This window comes from Epinephelus fuscoguttatus, linkage group LG20 (genome assembly GCF_011397635.1).
Source record: "Epinephelus fuscoguttatus linkage group LG20, E.fuscoguttatus.final_Chr_v1".
NCBI classification, from domain to species: Eukaryota; Metazoa; Chordata; class Actinopteri; order Perciformes; family Serranidae; genus Epinephelus; species Epinephelus fuscoguttatus.
Genome location: NC_064771.1, coordinates 24,090,224 through 24,109,803, shown reverse-complemented (window position 1 = coordinate 24,109,803; position 19,580 = coordinate 24,090,224). Strand labels below are relative to the sequence as shown.

General features: G+C 42.5%; 1 protein-coding gene across 2 annotated transcripts in view; it reads left to right on the top strand.

Annotated features, from left to right (window-relative positions):
* LOC125881367 (zinc finger MIZ domain-containing protein 1-like) overlaps nt 1–19,580 on the top strand; it is a 163,193-nt gene that overhangs the window by 27,927 nt on the left and 115,686 nt on the right. For both annotated transcript variants that reach the window (XM_049564516.1, XM_049564515.1), the window contains exon 2: nt 15,976–16,080. The gene's annotated coding sequence lies outside the window, so the exon portion shown is untranslated. The remainder of the gene's footprint in view (nt 1–15,975; nt 16,081–19,580) is intronic.

The window sequence follows — 19,580 nt, the reverse complement described above, 5'->3', positions numbered from 1 at the left end:
TATTTGAGCTTCAAGTGCCACCGGGGCAGAAAAATTAGCCTGAGCATTGCTGCAGAGTGGATGCACGAGCATCTCCTCTCCCTCCCTCCATAAATCCTAACCAGCTCTTGACAGTAAAGGAAGACATGCCTCAAAGTGGATCAAAGTAATTCCTCCCTCCCCCTGTCTAAACGGAGCAAAATGTTGACATGGTCCCAGTCACAAGCTCCGTCGTTTGTGGAGGAGGAGGGCGACTGAGGATTGCTCCAGCTCGTGGGAAAGCATTCTGGCTGAAAAGAAAACCTGACGTTTGTTTTCCAAACAGTGTTTGTCTGGCGTCATGTTAAGGGGCAGTAAGGATCTCAGAGTGTTCAGTGGGGTTTTCTGATGTATGCTGGTGTTGATGCAGGCTGACTCCACTGATTGTATGTGCTTCTTTCATGTGGTTTTTACTGTGTGAGGTACCTAACTTAACACTTTGCACTTTGCCGCGCTGTCTCTTCAGCATGGCCAGGCTGTGTGTCGCATTCAATGGCAGAGCAGCACGGCTCCTCGACAGGCTACTGCAAGTAACCTTTAGTTCAGAGGGAAAAATCGTTTTTCTCAGTAAGACATTATGCCACATGCGCTTCTTGGCCCTGGCAATATTCTCTCTTACAGTCATGAGGCGCTCTCGCATTGAGCAAAATAAATGATTGTGGTTGCATTAGACCCTGCAGAGCTGTGCTTGAAGAAAAGTACAATTGAATACATAGTGTATTTGTTATTTGGATGCCCTCTGAACGAAAAAAATGTGACTGGCAGTTGGGGCACGTCTGAGGCTTGGATGGGCATGAAACTTTCCCAGTTGAATCATCAGTACAAGAGATGAGTAACTTGTTAGAAAACATCTTGTTCTTTGACAAAAAGTCGAGCCCGCGTATATCTAGGGTCGTAGTCTCAGAGAAATCAACTATAGCCCTTTTTAGAGAGAGATTGTGCATAAAGCCGCCACGATGACCCTTCACTACACTGCCTTTGCTTTTTTTTTTTACACAGAAACAAACAATTGCAACATCATGCCGCCCCAGTGTGTGTTTCAGATAGCATGCAGGCTTGTCCCTGTTATATGGCAGCTCATTGCGTCCCCTGCTTAGAGAATAATGCTGAATTTATACCTCTGCATCAAATTGACGCTATACCCTACACCGTAGCCTGACGTGCACCTCCCCAGAAATCTTAACTATGTGTGGCGGTGACACAGACCTCCTGTCTATTTTTGTTAGCTGAAACCCCTCAGTGGAAATGAAGCTTTGCATCACTATGCTAATTTATACAGTGTGAAATGCCATAGGCTTGTGCTAATAACGTTAGCATGTTGTATTTGTTTGGAAAACGTGTTTCGTATAAGACAGCTGTTTTGTCAGTGAACTTTGTGAGTTGTAATGGAGCCGAAATTTGCAGCATTACCTTTGTTAAGTGTTGCTGTTGTCCCTGGCTTCATATGAGTAGAGGAGAAGTCCGCTAGCTGCTAGGCTAATTTATACAATGTAAAATACCATAGGTTTGTGCTAAAAACATTAGCATGTTGTATTTGTGGGGAAAATGTGTCCAGATAAAGACAAGTGTTTGTCTGTGAATGCTGCGAGTTATAGTGAAGCAGATTTGTGTACTTGTGTTTGAAACTGTCTCTATTAAGCCATGTTTAATGTGTGTTTTGAATGCTCACAACAGCGTAGGCCATGTGCGTAGGCTATGGTGGAGGGTCTGCTGCAAAATCATTAATCCTCCTGAAGGAGCTCCTGGACCTCAGGGTCTCACCAATATCCGGACATGTCCTTCTTCTAGAGTTAGCTGCTAACTGCTAGTAGATGATTTTTAAATATCCCGCCGTCATCAAAACGTCACATCATTCCAGCATCCAGGTCCCATCCTAACAGTTGTCCCTTTTACATAGATGTCCATTCGGCTCTGTTACTACCTCCTCTGCCGGCTTTAAGATCTAACAACTCTGTCCTCCCATTCCATGATCGTACCTTTTATAAAGAACAAGGCGGAACAAGGGCGTGACATTCCCGCCTTGAGCAGGCAGTAAAAGGAGCTTATGACTCTTAATTAACAATTTGCTTATTGCAGAGATTAAAAGGCAAGCAGGAGCTGTTCAGTGTTGGATTAATTTAGCATTTGTTGCACATTGTTTAGTTCCCAACACAACAACAAAGTGTCTCAAACTGGTGTCATGCCCACAGCATCAGTGGCTGACCACATAATGATTTCTAAGTAAAATATTTGAATCATTTAATTTGCCGGTCATGACAAAGACCTACATGTATAGTGATGTTGAATCATCTCTGACACTCTTTGGCAACTTGTTGGGAAACACCCTATAAAGTTTTTATGAGTAATGTGTTAGCAAACAGCTGCTTATTTACACATCCAGCTGGGCAGGTAGTGCACAGTCAGTTTACCAGGGCTTTTTACGCTGAATGAAATCTGCAAGAGAGCGGTGAGGCTGTTATAGTTAACATTACTGCTTTGGTTCAGTGAGCTGAACGAAGCTAAATCAAGTCTGTTTAACTGAAGGGAGCTGCAGAGCTGGGTGATAATTCTCTGCAGGTTTGACCCCCTTAACATTATATACACTAGTCATTTCTCCATTGTTGAAATAAAATTTAAAAAATTGATTTGTGCGGCTTTAAATTGGCAGTAGTACACACATGAATTCTGATTACATATTGGATGTAACCATGTTGCGTAAGGTGTATTAGTATGTATGGAATTTGGCTTGATGCGTTTATTTTGGGTCTTTGTATCCTCATAATTCAAGATAACTGCGACGAACAGCTTGAATGTGATCACCATTTGATTGAATTCTTAATTTGTCCTTGATTGATGCTGAGTGTGTAAGAACATATGGCTCTGTTGTCTGTAATGGCCTGCCGGGTTCTGATGTTTTGCTCCAATAAGCCGCCAGACATTTTTCAGCCGGCGTTGCCTCTGCTATGACACATGAAGAGACCGCAGATGAGAATCACCTGTCTGCAGTGAGCCCCGGGAAGCAGAGCCCATCTCCTCTCAAGGCGGGTTGTCACCGCGGCTATTAAGACTAATAGTGGCAGCCTGTGATAAGCACAGTTAGCTGAATTCATGACCCGAGCGGCTGGAGCGGCGAGATCATTTCCACTTGTGTGTTTTTCTGCTGATGCGTTTAATTTTTATCCTGTCCGGTGCTGTGACACAAGAGGGAAACCAGAGAGTGCCAGAAAGAGAGAGGAAAATAGAAAGGGAGTGATGGAGCCTTGGGTGAAATATTGATTGGTACAATCCAGGGTGAAAGCACTGCAACAACAGAGGTACATTATATTCTCTCATATGACACAGATATAGTCCTCTCTGCGGTGTTGATTGCATGCAACTCTTATCTAGTTTTTTGTTGTCACTGATAGTTTCTTGTTAAAGGCCGATGGTCTTGTTCAAGGCAAATTACAGGAACGATGTCTTGGTTACTTTATATAATCACACACCTTGCTGTGAACACTTTCTGCCAGAACTTCTTTCTACTGAAGAAATAGTTCCCATTGGCCCCTTTTTATTTAAGGCAGAGGAGCTACAGGAAGTGAAGTCTTTTGTGCCTTCCTGTTTGCATCTCAACAACGATAAGGCCCTGATCTGAAATCAGGGGCCCTGATCAAAGTACACTTTACCACTAAGTCCCGTTAGTTTGGTTATTGTGAATACTCTGTACTGGCCATACTGGTGGCATGGTGGCTCAGTGGTTAGCGTTGTCGCCTCATAGCAAGAGGGTTTCTGATTCGAAAGGTGGGGGAGTCCTCCTGTGCGGAGTTTGCATGTTCTCCCCATGTCAGCGTGGGTTTTCTCTGCGTACTCCGGCTTCCTCCCACAGTCCAAAGACATGCAGGGAAATTGGTGACTCTAAATAGTCCGTAGGTGTGAATGTGAGTGTGAATGGTTGTCTTTGTCTATGAGTCAGCCCTTTGATAGTCTGGTGACCTGTCCAAGGTGTACCCCGCCTCTTGCCCAATGTCAGCTGGGATAGACTCCAGCACTTCCATGACCCTCAACAGGATAAGCAGTTATGGAGAATGAATAAATGACTGTACCGTACCCATGCATGGTACCTCGATCTGTCAACTTGAAAAGGTGGTCTTGAGTACAGTTCATGTGCACTTGGGTAAGGTTTGCATCAGGTGTGAAAACCAACTGTACCAAAATACAGAAGTGGACCGCTTTTAACGTAATTAGCAGTCACTGCCGAGAGTTTCAAAGGCATTTTTCAGCACCACAGTCTCCTCCAAAATCTGCATATGCGCACCAATCTTATTCTCTGAACTGCGTGACCATAGGAAGGAAGGTAGGAAGGTAGACTATATGGTTCTTCTTTCTACAAAATATAAACAGTAGTAGGGTTGTGAAGGTCGCCTACAATGTATGGGTGTAGGATCTTGTGATAGGCGCTCTTTTCTGCACCATAGCAACAAAACATAGACAAATGTCACATAGATGATGACACAAGGGTACTGCGGTACAGAACAATATTACTAATGTGAAGGCTGAGCGCCACGGGAGTGGGGAGTGGGTGCAGTTATACACACAGACATGGTACAAATTAATTGTACCTAACATGAAAACGCCCTGACAGGCATTTTTGCACAAGGCAACAATGGGCAACTGTGATGGATTTTATAACGGAGACCTGCATAGGTGGATCTGCTGAGTGATCTGCTGATAATACTGATATTAGCAAAATATTGTTAAAATATTTGGTAAATTTAGCTGTTTTGTTTCTAACGTTTCTCCCCCAAAATGTTCCTGGGTTCCTCAAAAGGTTCCTGCAATGGAAAAAGGCTGTTTTCTGGCAATTTGGGTGAATTGATTCTGATATAATTAACTAGATGAGGTGTTTCGATGGTAAGACACTTCTTCAAATATCCTTCTCCTCCCACATTTACCCTCCAACAACACCTCACAATAAAAACCAGCCAGGTATGAGTGCGCCCCCTCTCTGCCCCCATCTTTGCCGCCACATGGCCGGTATTAGCTGATTTCCTAGAGATCACTGGAGGATGCCGTTGGAGCACTTGTGCTCCCCTTTCTCCCTCTCGTTCGCTCTGCGTAGAGTGGCCCGCTTAATGCATTGTAATGGTTGACCATTATTTACGCGGGGGATAAACAAAGAGAAGCGAGGAATTGATGGAGTAATCCACTCTCGTAGTCATTAGGCATTGAGATGGAGGAGCTGGTGGGAGCAGCCTCCTCCTTATGCCTCTCGAGTCGAGCAGCTAATGGAAATGGGACTCATTAAGACACCTTATACTCCGACGCACCCAAGATCATGAGCAATTGCTAATTGATTGTCGTTAGCGCTCTCGCAATGAGACGCTCTGCCTGTTTTCTCATTTGTTATGAACGGCTTTGTTTTCTTCCCCCGTCTCCTTCACTTCATTATTGATGTTGCTGTTTTTCTTTCTCCTCTCCCTTTTGCCTCGAGAGTCTTCTGCAACGCAGTCATCTTAACACTGTTATACCTGGTTAGCTGCAACAATCACAATCCTGAGAAATGCCACGTGGATAATTCGGTGTCAAATCTGAAGTATTGCCTATAATTAGAAGGTAGCAATGTTTTAAAAATCAATATCCTGGTCCTGCTAATGACTGTATGTGCATGAAACACACATGCCATGGGCTTGTGTAGAAAGGCGGATGGAGAAAATGTGCTTGTGCCGACATGGTCACGGTTGAATAGCGGGGAGAGGCAGGTCTCCCTGTGATGCTTTGCTTATTGGCTCTGGAAATTCCTTCCTCTTTCCTCTGGAACCAGCAGATTGTGTTCATCTCAGCCTTTAATCATTTTTTCCCTCCCAATAGTAATGTGATCTCTCTCCTCTCCCTGGATTCCTCTGTGTATATGTCCGCTCCCCACCTTTCTTCCCTCTCATTGCTTTTTCTTTTTCCTTATTACAAGAAGGAGGAAGAAAAGACGAGGGAGGGAGTCGAAGAAAAGGGGCTGAAAATGCAAATACAGGGCCGTGGTTCTTTCTTGTGACAGATCAGGCCTCATTACACCCACCTCTCCTTTTGCAATTGGCTCAGGACGATCTCCCCTCTATTTCTCTCCCTCTCTCCCTTGCTTGTCTCCATTACATTATGAAGTCTTTCACCTCTTGTAAACCCTCCTCTGCTTCGGGGGGCGGTGAAACGGTGAGAACAGCCAGGTGACCAAAGAGGAATCTCTGGCTGCAGGGCACGAGATTTGCTTTGCAGATGAAGCAGGACGGAGTTGGGGAGGTAGGGGGGGCATCATTTTTATGTCTGTGGTCAGACGGTGCAGCATTTCTTTGCTTTAGCGCTCTGCCAGCAGCCTACACCTCTATCTCTATCTCCCTCGTGGGAGTTGCTACCACCTTCTCGCTCTGATAGGGAAAGACTGGAAACAAAGGAATAAAAATACAGGCGCCCTCTTGGGCTGCTCTCGCTTTTGAAACAAGATATACTGTAGAGAGAGGAGGAGGAGGAGGAGAAATAATATTGAAGACATCAATTCATGTAAGGCTCACATAAGCATCAGCTCATTCCTTTGAAATATAAAAACAGATGTATATAAAGGGACTATCATGGTTTTGGTCATCATATCATTGTGTTCAGTGATGATGGGGTGTTAGCTAGGTCGCTATAAGAGCCCTGTGTCACAGTCCTGTTTACAGACTGACCTTCTTGGTTAACTTTGACCACTCATACTTACCGTAGTATTGTGCTTGTGGCTTTCCTATGCAAAGAGTGAGGGGTACCGACATTTTGGCAACGTTCACAGAGCAAGCCTTAGTGCTCAATTTGATTTATTGCTCTGATCTGATTTGTTTTTGTTTGGCTGTTCACATTCTTCTTTATATGTGGCCAATATCAGATTCAGTCACGGTCATGAACGTACCTGCATTTGCAAAAGAACAATTACAAAGACGTCACATGTACGGAAGTAAAGCTACCAGTTTGTGCTTACGATTACGAAGGCGTTTTGTGAAGCAATGGCTGCTACTTGTGTACGGAGGTGGGTGTGTGGATGCAGAGTCGGACCCAGGAGTGGTGGACTCGTGACACGAATGGCTTCGACGAAACAGATTTCATCCAAAAATTCAGGATGTCAAGGGCAACTTTTTACTGCATCTGTCAGCGCCTTGCCACAAGTAAAAGTTGCATTAATTCCAATATGACTGCAAAAATCAGACCTATATCAGATTTAGGACAACTAAATCGCCCTAAATCAGATTTGTAAAGATCAGATTTGTGCTCTTCACACTGTTATACAATTAAAAAAACAGATCTTAGTCACATATGAGGCAAAAAAAAAGAATTTGAACCATTTTTGCATGTGGTCTGAACATGGCCTTCAAATGTGCTCACTATCAGTTGTAGTAGTTGATATATTCTAGTTAAACTGTTGGCTCGTTTACAAGCTATCTGATCATCTGACTGAAGTTGTAGCAATGTTGCTGCATTCACAGATTCATGTATTCTCAGAGATGGAAACGACTTTAAAAACTCCGAAAAGTAAACTCAAGTTGTGCTAAACCTTTAAATTAGCCTTTGAAATTATTCCCATCTAAAAGAGAGGCCTTGTGGGATTCACTTCCTTTAATTGTTCCACTTGTTTAGGCGATCCACAATACAAACAGCTGAAGCTAGAGGGCAAACACATTGGGAAGTTGTGCACAGCAGGAAGTAAATTACCTGCATTTGCATGAATAAGATGCATAATTGGAAGTTGCTGTGATGCTGATCCGGTGACGCACAACATGTATACAACTGCACTGTTTTGCACTGGAGTGTGTTTGCCTGTGTGCTGTTAAAGGTTATGTGTATGTATGTGAGTGTGAGTGTGTGAGTGTGTGAGGCTCCACATAATTACAGTAGCGGTGGTTAACAAGGCGCCGGCATTTGTGTTAATCAGTGGAGAGTGAAGACCGGGGAGCTAACTGAGCTGGTGTCTCATGCCCTCTAAATGTATCACACTAAAAACCATTATCTCTAAACCTGTAATCATCACAACAGCACTCATTCACTGCAGCGCAAAGCTTACATTGATGTTTATGGCTTTGCCCCACCACTACATGTCTAATGTGATCGCTTCATGTGGATGTCCTCAGAGACCAGCAGCATGTGTGTCGGGAACATGTTCAGCCCCTCCTCTGCTAACCTGGATTTGGGTGTCAGTACAGTACAGTACATACAGTACATGCTGGCATTAAAACCTTACAGCTGTAAATTACGAGATTAGGGGATTGCTCGATGAAGGGCTTTACTGTATGTTGGTTTGCAATCACCCAGCCCACTTGTTTAATGTGGAAATGTTGTGACACATGCTGTCTCTTTGTTACTCTGCTGCTCTTGTGTCTACTCTATGATAACTTTCAAGGGTGCAGAGGCAGGTTGCATCTGAAATTGCCAAAGCCCTGTTTCCACCAAGCAGTACGGTATGGTTCAGTTCAGTTCGATACGCTTTTCTGTGTAAACTTGTGGATGGTACCAATTGAGCTGTTCTGTACGTCCCCATTTTTGGTCCCCCCTCTGTTGGGGTACCTAGCACACAGATCTGGTACTGAAACATGGAGCTGTGAACACTGCAGTCTTTTGATTGGTCAATAGAGGACGGTCACTCTGCTCAGGGCTGAGTTGTGGCTGGTTATGTAACCACTGTTCATACTGTGGAGAGTTTTACATATATTAGTAAACAGTAATTACAAAATGAAATTATGTTTTGCTGCCTTTGCAGCACCTGGAGTCGGAGGAAAAAATAACTTAATTCACTGGGCTGACTGCCGGCAACTTTTAAGGTGGAACGTTAACGTTGTAATGTTACTCATTCATGAGTTGACGATGTGAATCCATCAGCACACCTTAAATTTCACTGTGACAACTTTTGTCTTTCTTGGATGATGTACACTGTTAGTGATGAGTAAATCTTCATGTGTTTAAATTATATCTTAATTTCGGGGCCCTGGTTCGACTCCAGCCTGTGGCCCTTTGCTGCATGTCTCTCTCTCTCTCTCTCTCTCCCCCTTTCACACTTAACTATCCTATCAATTAAAGGCAAAAATGCCCTAAAAAATATCTTTAAAAAAAGTAAAAAAAAAAAATAAATAAAAAATAAATAAATAAATGTTAATTTCAACCGGACTATGTGAATGGCATATATTCTAATCCTCACTTATGGGGAAAAAAAAGCATAGTGGAGCGTTGTTCCTGTGGCCTCTTTAAAACAGGGGCTTGGGAATGAATACGCACCACTGTCACTTTGGAGCATGTCCTCCGCATGTCTATATTGAAAACGATGGATTTGAAGGTGAAAAAAGGGTGGCATGTGTCCTAGTAGTGCCACAAACACAGAGCTGTTATCAGCTATATCAAGTAGTAGTTCTTCCACCACCACTGACAATGCAATGGAATCCCAGTAAGCATCAATTTGACGATTGTAGATTAAAAGACATCAAGACATTTTGCTTAAAATCGCGCAAAAATTTAAAAGTTTTTTGATGGTCTAGGTTGCATATGGTTGCTAATTCAACTGGGTTCTAATAACAGTATTTACACATGTGGTGTGCCAAGTACCTTAATTCCAATAAAATAACCCAATTAACGTGTTGCATGACAGCTGCAGGTGTCACGTCATTATCGTGTATGTAAACACGCCGCCTGCAAGGGGAAATGATTGCCATCGTGTTTCTACATGGGCCTGTTTTTATCTTCTTAAAATGAAAAACCTGCCTCTCTGCAGAAAATCATTACAAACGACGAGGTTGTCATTCCTACATTTGCTGTTCCAGCGTTCCTTCTTTGACTTCAAGTGTCTTTGTCAGGTGTCTTTTTGAAAAGCAGAGATGCGTATCTCAGTTGATCTTGCATGTCTTGAGCATATCAACAACAGGAAGCAGCCCTGAAGGAGGTGTTGTGATTTTGTGTGCCAGTGGAGCGCTGTTGAGGGAGGTGAATGGGAGGTCAAAAGTTTTAGAGATGGTGTTCGCTGAGGACATAATGGTGTGATTAAAATGGTTCCTTTTCACACTTCACTCTGTTTTTTGTCTGCTTTTTAAAACTGCTGATCATTGCTACAAATCCGCCCAACAGTATGTGGTGAAAAGGAAAATTTTGCAGCAGTTTTGTGCAAAAAATGAAGGTCATTTGAAGTGTTTGAGGAAGTATCACTCTCCTATTATTAACGTCACTCAGCAAACAGCATATTAAACTCTACTAATGCACAGCAGCTCTGCATGTTTATGTTTCCGAGCCATTTTATCACTTTAACTCATTGTTTCCCGTTTTTAAATTGAGGCTGAAAACCCCTCTTTAATCCTTTTCCTGTTCCATTTGTTCACCTGCTTCGTGTCCATGTGCATTCAAACCCTACTGTATTTACCAGTTAAAATGCAAATGTGGCCCACTGGGAATAATAGCCCCAAAGAGCTGGCTGGGTGGACGGACAGCCTGTGGCTCTCAAGAGCTTCTCCCACAGCGTTGAGAGCAGAGCCAGGTGAGAGTTTCTCTCCAGGTGTACCTCTCCTGCCATTGTCCAGGCTTAGCGGGTGGCGTCCAGCTCCCACCACCCATCTGACTCACCAGCGGGTTTCATGGCCACTTTGCACAGAATGACTGTTCTTCATGCAGCGAGTAAAACCCGCCGCTGACTGGGGAGGAATGAGTCTGTCCAGCCGGTGGCTGCTGCGACAGCGGGGATTTTGACTCCATGAGGACCCAATTAAACCTGGGAGGGCCTCTCTGAAGGAATAATAACAATGATAAATGCACCTCTGTGGCCAGCTTAAGAGAGGCAGGGAGAAATGTTTTATTGTGCTGGCCTGTCTTGACACAATTTACTCCCAGCTTCTGTTTTTTTGCAGTATCAGGAGGTTTAAAATCTCACCTTGTGGATGTGTTTTTTCTGCCTAGGTGAAGCCGGTTGTCATATTTTAAACATTCTGATGACTTTGCTCTATGCAACATCAAACCCTCTCTGCATGTGCTTAAAATTGGCTTTGGATGTAGTGACTTCCTGCCAAAAGTGTGTGTGTGTGTGTTGGACTTGCATGTATGGTAAAAGCAGATGTGTGTGTGCACATGATGCGGAATATATTTTTGTTTGTGTGTCAATCCATCAGTAAGTCGATTTAAAGAAAATGTGTCGATTCTGGCCATTAATCAGCTGTTTAAGTCATTTACTAAACATATTTGCCAAATATTTCCTGGCTCCAGCTTCTCATATGTGACTTTTAGGAGTGTGAGAAAATCTTGATACACTTGAGTAAGGCGATGTTATGTTTTGTGATACTGTACCGATTCTCAAAAACACTGTTTTGATTTCAAATTAATGGCTTACATGCAAAGAATTGTGGTAGAGGTTTATTTACTGTTGTGTTTAAACCCCTGACTATAAGATCTGTAGGAGCCAGAGTGTGTATTTGAACCCTCAATGTTTATTATTCATATTATTTTAGCTGTTCATTCACTTGCGTAGCAGTTTTTAGACAAAGAGGGTGAGTGTTGGCTCCCATATTTTCTGTTCACCGTTATCACATAACGATACCGCAATAATGTAATCCGCTGTGAGGGTCTTAAGGACAGAGGGATGTCGTATGCTGTAAAGCCCTGTGAGGCAAATTGTGATTTGTGATATTGGGCTTTATAAATAAAATTGATTGATTGATTGATTGATTGATTGATAATCACAAGATATAATAATTCATCTCATTTTGCTTTAGTTGTTCAGTTATTTGTTTAATTAGTCATCATAAAAACGCAGCGTTGGGCTTCAGCATGGATTTCTTTTAAGAGCCTACTCAGCCTCTTAGCGGCTTTTTTTTTTCATTGATAGAAGTCACTACAAAATCCTGTAGTGTTGGAATTTATCTTCAGCCATTTGACTCTTCTACTCCAACATAAAAGCATATCGCCCAGAAAGGGTGCACCGCTACCATTTACAGTTTTCCCTAAAATAAGATTAGCAGAAAATTGCGATATAAGTATCACAATATATTGAATTGTAACCCCTGTATCGTGATACGTATCATATAGCCAGATTATTGCAGATGCACAGCCCAGTGAATATACCTAAACATATTAAATATCTAAACAGACAAAAGGAGCAATTTGGGATTTTTCTCTAAATTAATTTTATAAATTATTTTCAATTAACTTTTTCATTTAAAAAGTATTATTGACCAGTATTGGGAAAACATATATATTTTAATCTTTAAAAAATTGTGCGTATGAGTGTTGTATTTTCAGATCATGTTATGATAGAAAAATATTTGTGGGGTCGACATCTACTTGCCTGAAGTCAACTTTCACTTGCCCCAATACAAACTGTTGTATTTTTTAGTGGCTATCAAATACTTGTAACAACAAAGACTGAAGTTAATTGTCATGAAAAGACGTCCTCTAATGTCAGCCAAATAAACTCCTGTTTCCAGGATATTTAAAATGCTTGCTCATGCTTCGGCTCATGAACTTTGCCTTTGCAACTTTAAGCTGAAATAAGAAGGAAGCAAGATGGCTCGCTCCGTAGCTACTTCCATCATCAGCTCCGGCAAAAACAATGTGATTAATTCGTTTTCACCATTTGCCCAATTTGCTGGTCTGATGTGGCATTTTACTTGCCCTGGACAATCGGGCAATCCTTATTATGGAGCCTTGTTTAATGTAATGTTTTTTATGTGTTGTTTAGTCTCTTAGAGAAGATTTGTAGTCACTTGAGACTCAAAGTATATTTTCCTCTGTCAGGTGGCAATTCAGAGAAAAACTCCTTTAATTAGATAACAGGCGTCTGTATTTCAGATTTGCACTTTGCCAGCAGTTTGTCAATTACTGCTTGTGGTTTCATACTGCCAGTCAGTCTTTGTCTGGGCGCTCGAGCCTCCTCCTCATCGCGTTGCAGAGCCGTGTTATTGTACTTAAACAAATCAATTCTGTTGCAGTTGAGCTTTTTTTTCCTCCATCCCCCGTCATTATGAACTGTTTGCAGTGCAGAGCACATTGATTTTTCACAGCTCTGGAAAAGCTGTTGATGAATAGCACAGAGGTATCTGGGGAGAATCTGGCTTTAAAAAGGAGGCACCCAGCATCAACCCCTCCTCCTCCTCCTCTCTCTCGACCCATTGAGCCCCCAGCGCTCCTCCACTTTCTCTTTTCAGAAAGCAGCACTTCCAACAGGGGAGAAATGCTGCCTGAAAAATCTTCCAATGATTAAAAAAAAGAGGATTAAAAAAAAAAAAAAAGTGCAAGGCACAAGGGACCGCCTTCTCCTGCTGAATGTGAAAATACACCTTGTGGGTAGACGGTTTTTATATTTGGAGCATTAGCCTTGTCCTGTCAACCAAAGCATGAGCTCAGGAGAAGCTCTGGTTGGGAATAGAAATGGCTCACATGCTGTGTGTCACTAAGCAGACGCCTCGTGAAAGCGATACACTAACAGGATACAGCTATAGACTTAAAGGTAGGGGGGGGGTTAAAGGAGGGGAGGGGTGGGAAAAACTGCCATTTGTCCCACACTAACACACTTCACACATATATTCACAAAGCAGAGCAAACACCCTTAAAGATCCAGTGCGTAGGATTCGGGGGATATATTTGCAGAAATGGAAGATAATATAGTAACTGTTTTTTAAGTTTATAATTACCTGAAAATGAGATTCATTGTCATTTTTTTACCCTAGAATGAGCCGTTTATATCTATGCAGTGACTGGGTCCTCACCTACGGAGTCTGGCATGTTTCTACGGCAGCCCAGAACGGACAAACCAAACCCTGGCTTGAGATAGGACCGATTGCGCATTCTAGTAGATTGGAAATACACAGATTTTTACAGGAAACATCTTCATTCATTTTTTTACTGTCTTAAACCACCAATTCTGTTTGTTTCGGAGAGGAAGAGACCTTTGCAGATAATTCGGCTCCTGGTCAAAACCTCTTGAACATCTGTATCTTTAGGTATCAGAGAAAAAGATGAGCAGTTGCTGGGCTAGTGGGCCGTCTCAGACATGCTGAACAGCATAGGAGAAACATTTATTTGTAATGTGGAACCGCTTTATTCAGTGTTTTGACCGGTTTAAATCACTAGGTTTATTTGTTTTGGAGAGGAAGAGACCCCTGCGGATAATTCGGCTCCTGGTCTAAACCTCCTGAACACCTGGATCTTAAGTTGTCAGAGAGAAAGGTTAGCATACATTAGCAGGTGCTTGGCAAATGGCCTGTCTCAGATGTGCCAAACAGCATAGGTGAAACATCTATTTGTAATGTTAAACTGCTTTATTTCATGTTTTCACTGGTTTAAATCAGTGGGTCTGTTTGTTTTAGAGAGGAAGAGACCTCTGTGGATTTGGCTCCTGGACAAAACCTCCTGAATGTCTGGATCTTTAGGTACCAGAGGAAAAGTTGAGCACACATTAGCAGGTGCTTGGCTAATGGCCCAATCAGGTGTGCCGAACAGCACAGGAGAAACATCTCTTTGTAACATGGAACTGCTTTATTCAGTGTTTTCATCGGTTTAAAATCAGTGGGTCTGTTTGTTTTGGAGAGGAAGAAACCTCTGCCGATAATTCGGCTCCTGGTCAAAACCTCTTGAATGTCCAGATCTTAAGTTATCAGAGAAAAAGATGAGCACACATTATCACATCGCTACATTGCTTTATTCAGTGTTTTCACTGTTTACATCATCGGATCTGTTTGTTTTGGAAAGGAAGACACCAACAATGAAATCTGAGGGAATTCTAACCGGGAGTTCACACTTGGCACATGTGAGAAGTTTAATTTCACTGTTTGGTGCCACTAAATCTTCCCCAGTGCTCCTTCAAGACATTTTTATCCTTCCTTTCCTCCAACCATCTCAGTCAGCTCCTTGAAATGTTCACAGTTCAACATTTGAAGAGTGGACTTCTTCTTCGCCTCCTCCTCTTTGAACAAAGGAGAGGGTTCAAGGAAAAATTGAATGCAGGACATGAGCAAAGAAAAAGGCCTGTTATTGTTACGCTTTCACCTGCCGAGAGTCCTGCTACTTCAAAAGCAGACTATCTTTAAGTACTACCTTAACCTCCAGTCAGAGAGGGGTCAAGGACTTTAATTTGGCTGACACTGTACCCTCTCATGAATCATATCATCCAACATCCAAATTTGACTTGTTTCTTTGGGTCTTGTGGAACTTCAAAATAAAGTTACAACACTCATGGTCTCAGACATGGATCAGTGTTGGACTTACAAATATAAATATTTAAAGTGTTTTTTGTTTGCTTATTCGCTCTCAGAAGCACGCATGATTTGTGGGAAGATAACATGCTTGAATCCAGGCTGTTCTTATTATGCTCATAATTACATACACTCACAATGATTAATTCACTAAGGAAAATTAAGTCTGTGTACTCACGTGCTTCGGCGAACATAGATAAGACAAGATTGCAAACTGTGTGGCCCTTAAGTAAAATTTTCTCTTTATTTTCTGGGTTATTGTATTAGGTCCTTAACTGGCTTATATGTAATGGTTTCCCACACTTTGGTTATCACCTTTTGAACTTCAGCAGTAACTAATGTGGTCATTTTTAAGGGTCTGAATGTCACTGGGTGAAGATGCTTCGAGCAGGATAAGTGCAAAGCTGAAATGAAGGCCCCTCTTAATAGGCTTATCTGTCAATCGGGAGTGAATTGTGAACGCGCCATGGCAGTGAACTTACTCCGCGGTGGATGTTTATGATACCATACTGATCATCGGTTGCTCTTTTGATTCGTCCTTCATGGGCACGAGAGCGTGAAGGAGCTTATCCGTGCGAGGAAGAAGTGTATCACGTTAAGCGCAGATGGGAGCCACTCAGAGCCCAGAGGAATCTGTGAGGAGCGAAATCATCGAGAGGGCTTGATTTTCAGGAAAAATAAAATGCAAATGTAATAATTCAGTGTTTGGAGATTGGTGGATAATGCAGCAGTGATTGATGTATTTTTTTTTTCCCCCTCCTCTGATTTCTCTCAGGGGCAGAAGACGTGAGGCGCTGAAGTGTTTCTCCTCCTGGTGTGTGAATGGGTGGGGGGGTCCTCCGTGGTGAGAATCAAAGATCAAGGATTGAAGTCAACACAGGTGAGTCTTTTTATTTCTTACATGATGGGATCTGCAGAGCCCGGCAGGTCTGAGGTAAATTTGGCGTGTGATTAGCAATGTATGCTCTTAAATTAGCGTTACTGTAGAAACTGGAGGTACAGGTTGTTAGCGGCAGGCGGGCAGCTGTGTTTTGGTGATGAGGTGAATTTGATGCCAATATTGCTGATATTATTAGGTTGTCACATTCATTTAGTTTGTCTTCTACTCCCTGATACAGTTGTGATGCAACATGTGTCTTCTATCATTTGTGTACGTAGAACTTAGTCACATTAGCATTTCAAAGGGGGTAAATCTTCTACATCAGGTTCAAATGTGATGAACTTGGACATGGAAATTTGCTCCATTGACCAGTAACAACCTTCGACGGCGCAGAGCTTTATAAAGCAATGAAGCCGAAGAGTCCAAAACACAAGAAGGTTTAAAAGAGAAGTTGTCACAGCAGAATATTACGTCATATCTTTGGGGTTCTTTCTATATAAAAACCTTCTATTGTATATCAGCTGCCGTCCATTCGAGGGTACCGAAAGGTTCTGTCTAGCCAAGTGCACCCAAAGAGGCTAAAAAACGTACGCCCAAAAATACCTTTATGTCTTGCACCGTTTGCTGTAACCATCCAACATTATAGCTCCAGTTACACTGTGCATATGTAACACCCCGTAGCTCCCATGGGGTCAAAGAGGGTGTCCAAGCCTTCTTCATAAACATGTAGCTGTGTTGTACCCACTTTATTTACCCCTCCTCTGATGATGTGTAAACCTATTTATAAAAGAAGGATTATTTTAAGACAGTTATGAGACAGGCTGTGGGGAATAACCTTTTTGTTTCGTTAGCGACCAAGCTAAGTAGCTTGATTGCTGGTTGTTAGCAAGCTAGCTGAGAGTGCATCGATAACTCTTTTTTGATGAATTGTCCTGAAAACAATATGCCCAGGTGGAGTGAACGGCACAATAGAGTGGAAATAAGAAGAATCTCGGAAAGCTGCTGTGGCCAACGTTGGCAGATGTACGATTTACGAATGTACGAGTTATTGTATTTATACAAAAATTTTGCCACACGATGTACAATCAGTGATTCCAAGAAGTGCCATAATGTACAATAATTGACCATTTTGTGGCACTTGCAATTAGTAGTTGGTTTTGATCTGCATTGTCTCACTTTATTTCTTTCAACATGATTGAGATAGCAAAACACGGACGCTACGTCTGTGTTTACGCACTTCTTTTCAAACACTTCTTTCTAGCTAATCATGCTTGGTGTAGGCTCTGATAAGTTCAGATATTTATTTAATTAATTAGCTTATCTTATGGCCTTAACTGTTTATATATGGACAGGCCTCCAGTTGAGCTGTCTTACGATTTAATTTTGTAATAGAAGGCTATTACAAAAACTTTTAGACGGATGGACTTATGGACTCATACCCTCTTCCACGCATCATAGCCATGTCAGCTCGCTTTAAAAAAACATTGTGGGATTTGTAGGCTTTTGAATACGTGTTTTGTAAAATTACACATTTATGTCCATTTGTTCACAATAATTTTACTCAAATTGCAATAACTTTAAGCTTCTGGTACCACAGTTTAATATTTCCCATCTGATTGAGGCTAAAGTGTTAGCCATCTCTAGAACAACCTGTTTCATGAGAAAGAGCTGGTGACAACAGTCTTACTTATCTTTATGATGCGTGAATTTGAGAGCAAGAATTACAAATTTCTGTGAAAGAATTAAATAATATGAGAGCATTAATTCATTCATTGTGCCCCTCTGCTACATAGCGTCTCTGTAACGACTGTCTTAATTACCGGTGATGTTGCCTTCCCTGGAATTAAACCAAGCTTGTTACTGAAAACAGATATCCACCTCCCCTGCCACTACAGTTGATTTAAAGACTACAACTTTGTTTGCTCGGACATGCTCTGTCCTCCACTGTGCTTGGGTGTCTTTGGTAAACATTTGATGGCAGCAGTTTGTGTGTGGCCAGCGTTGGCTTACCCTCGCACAGCATGTTGATTTCATTAGGATCTCCTGGGGGGGCTCTGAGTAACAAAGTGCTGTGATGTTGCGTGTGTTTATAGGGGTTTTTTTGGCTGCATCTAAGTCCATATGCAGTATGACGAATGTGTACACACACACACACACACACACACACACACACACACACACACACACACATAAGGTCATGGCTATCCTGCTCACCAGCGAGCCACCAGTTCATCCTTATGCAATGTGTGGCTCAGTGTACGTTCCACTGAAAGAGAGAATTATGTGGTGGAAAGGGAATGTAATTGGTTCGTCCACTGTATTATACAATACAGCTATGGCTTCATGGATTAGGAATTGGGACATCCAGCACACACACACACACACACACACACACACACACACTAAATAGATAAGAGTGGTTAATCTTGATTAGAGCAGTGTGAATGCTGAGAAATACGGTGCCCTGACAAACATCTGCCCGCCACACAGCTGAGTGGGATAAACCAAAGTGATTATTGTGGAAATGTCAGGCGAGGTAGACAGTGAGAGCAAGTGGAACGAGGGAGGGATACGACACAAACAGGGACATGACACGAGTGCTTCACAGTCAGTACTCTTCTCTCCCTCACTCTCAATGACAGATTTTCCCCTCTCGCTGTCGATGTGAGGTTGCCTTTGCGGAGGGGAAATGTAGCTGTGGATTGATGGAGAGGCTGCAGTGGAAGAGAAATAGAAGCAGTATCAAGTAGAGAAGTGTGAGCTCTGAGGGTGATGGCCAAAAATGATTTCTAGTACAGCTCCAACTATTAGTGGATAAGTCAATTGGCAACTATTTTGTTAATCAAATAATCGTTTTAGGTTTTTTTTTAAGCAGAAACGTCAAATATTTGCTGGTTTCATGCTTCTTAACTGCAGAGGTGTGGACTCGAGTCACACAATTTGACTTGAGGCAGACTTGAGTTACAAATTCAATGACTTTTTTTTAAAATATGTTTTTTTTGGGTATTTTTGCCTTTAATGGATAGGACAGCTAAGTGTGAAAGGAGGAGAGAGAGGGGGATGACCTGCAGCAAAGGGCCACAGGCTGGACTCGAACCCGGGCCGCTGCGGCAACAGCCTTGTACATGGGGCGCCTGCTTTACCGCTAAGCCACCAACGCCCCACAAATTCAATGACTTTAAACTGTCATTTAGTCATTCATTCTCCCTAACCGCTTATCCTGTTAGGGGTCTCGTGGCTGTGCTGGAGCCTATCCCAGCTGACATTGAGCGAGAGGCAGGGTACACCCTGGCCAGGTCACCAGACTATCACAGGGCTGACACATAGAGACAGAACCATTCACACTCACATTGACACCTATGGACAATTTAGAGTCACCAGTTAACCTGCATGTCTTTGGACTGTGGGAGGAAGCCGGAGTAGCCTGAGAAAACCTACACTGGCACGGGGGGACCTGGAAAATCCACACTGGAGGGACTTTAGACTTAACTTGAGGAAAT